Source organism: Chiloscyllium punctatum, chromosome 30 (genome assembly GCF_047496795.1).
Source record: "Chiloscyllium punctatum isolate Juve2018m chromosome 30, sChiPun1.3, whole genome shotgun sequence".
NCBI lineage: Eukaryota > Metazoa > Chordata > Chondrichthyes > Orectolobiformes > Hemiscylliidae > Chiloscyllium > Chiloscyllium punctatum.
Genome location: NC_092768.1, coordinates 64,926,013 through 64,928,592, shown reverse-complemented (window position 1 = coordinate 64,928,592; position 2,580 = coordinate 64,926,013).

The window sequence follows — 2,580 nt, the reverse complement described above, 5'->3', positions numbered from 1 at the left end:
TGTTCTCCTCATCCCTGTTTCATTTCTCCCCCACCTCATCCTAAAACTATGGTTTTAGGATCGTTCGAGGTTGTCCCACATGAGGAAATATCCACTTCACATCTACATTGTAAATCACCTTTAACATCGTCCAGACCTCCGACATCTCCTCTCATTTTTCTATATTCCAGGCAGTATTGGCCTGAACTGCTCAATCTCTCTTCAGAGGACAAACTCCTCATCTCTGGAGTAAATCGAGTAAACCACCTCTGAACTGCCTCCATGGTAAATACATCCCTCCTACAGTCAGGACACCAAGACTGCACACAGCACTCAGTTGTGATCTCACACCTCCTTCCCTTTATTATCAATTGTTTTAGAAATAAGTGCCAAAGTTGCACTTACCTTTCTCATTATCTGCTGTATCTACATCGGAGTATTCTGTAGTATGGACGCTGACAGCCACATCCCTCTGTACCCAATCATTCTGAAGTCTCTCTCCATTTGGATCATAATCTGCTCCACTGATCCAAACGGTACACTCATACGTTTCGTTGTTCAGTTTCTTCTGTCAAATGTTGCCCCAACCTATCCATATACATTTTCTAACTTCTTACGTCTTCATTGCAATTTCACACCTGAGTTAGTGTCGTCTGTTAATTGGTTATAACATGTTCTATCCTCTCAACTACTTAAGACTATAGATTGTAAATAGTTGGGGCATGGGGACCAAGACATATGGTTTCCTGAAAGTTGAATTTTGCCAGCAGAAAATTACCCAAATTTTTCTATCTCACTGCATTTTGTAGCTTCACTAAGTCTGTACCAATTTAATAAATTACTTTTACCCATAAACGATCTTATTCTGCAGATTAATCATTTGTGCAGAGCTATTCAATGCCTTCTGCAGTCCAAATATTTCATCTCTCGGATCCCCATGATCGAAATCATGTTGATTCTGATGGATTGTGGTTTGACTTAGCAAATTTCTTGTCATTAATTCCTGAATAATGGACTTTACCAATATTTCTTAAGTTCGAACAGTTTTCTCACTCCTATATTCCATCGTGAAGGTGATAATTCTATATTCTTACTGCTCTATAATCTCTTTCTTTGCTCCACTCCTGTGTAATTGGCACATGGTGTGAAATGACCTGCTCTGATTGCTCTGTAAGCGGTCTGAGTCGCTGAATGGACTCATTCTCTTCCTTGTGCACAAAGTCGGTGGGCTGATGTCTTTCTGGTGTTCCACATCACAGTCTCGATGGTCTGCCTTTCCTCCTCCTGTTGATGCATAAGAGTCGTGAGGGCTTATGAAACCTTCCTGTTGCTGTGTCACAGTTTGAGGGGCTGAAAACACCTTATCATATTGCTCCATCACAGGCTGGAGATACTGAACGGTCTCTCCTGATATAGGACTGAGGGAATGATTGGCCTTCTTCTGTTCCCATACACGAGACACGTGAGGTAAACTTCTTTCTCCTTTCCCATAAGAAATCTTATAGGTTGCATCCTTCTCCAATTCCCGTGCAACAGACTCGATGGGGCTGAATATCCTCCTGGTGTCCCAGTGCACCAATCTCCTGTACCTCTTCCAGTTTCTATGTTACAGACTTGAGGAGGCTGAATAGACTGATCCGATTGCTGCATAACAGGATATTGGGGTGCATGGCCTACTCTGGGCCCAGTGTTATCGACTCGAGGAGGAACTGGCCTCCTCCCATAACTGTATATCAGGCTCCATGGGCGGAATAGTCTCTTCCTGTGCTGTTGTAACAGGGTGAATGTCCTTTGAGGCACTACCTCCAACTAAATGACATTGGACGCTGATCGAGAGATTGCCCGTACTCTGAAGCACTCTCGTCACCATATCTGACTTACAGAGACGAACCATTAATATAGTCTTTTTTCTGTATCAAGTCCTGAAGCTGAAAGTAACAAAAGAGGTCCCTCCCAGATACCTCATATTCCTGGCTCAGCTGCTCAAAATTCATCATGTCCTCCCTGTCAAAAAAATCTCCCAAACAGTAAACTCATCTGGACTGGCAGAGCCTAAAGCCAGAATCCATAAATCCCGCTTTGATCCTGCCAATCCTACAATGGGAGTGAAAGCCGAAGTTTTTGTTTTGTAAAGTGCCCTCAACTTGCCCCACCATTCTCCATGCTTTCACTGTGTTAGGGACAATCAGTTTCTGCAATTCTCCATAACAGTCCTCATCTTGTCAATGAACAACAGATCAATGAGGGGACAATTTGCCTAGAAGGCCTCGATGTCCAGCCAAATTGACCATGGGTCCTGACAAGTCCAATCAGCCACATCGGAAAGCAAGGAACTTGGTTGGTATTTCTTAAACTATGGAAAATCTACACGCCCCCATTCACTGTGGAAGCTGCAATTTGTCCAGGTTAATAGGAGGCCATCTGTGACGTCAGATTACAGATCAAAGCCAACTGTTAATCCTACGGAGCGCCTGCCTAGGCAGCGTCAAAGGGAGGATTGGCATGGGGTATCATAAACAAGGAAGGACATTCATTGTAACCAGAGTTAACCCAAACAGGATATTGGATGATTCTGTCTCATATTCTGTAGCAACTGGACGA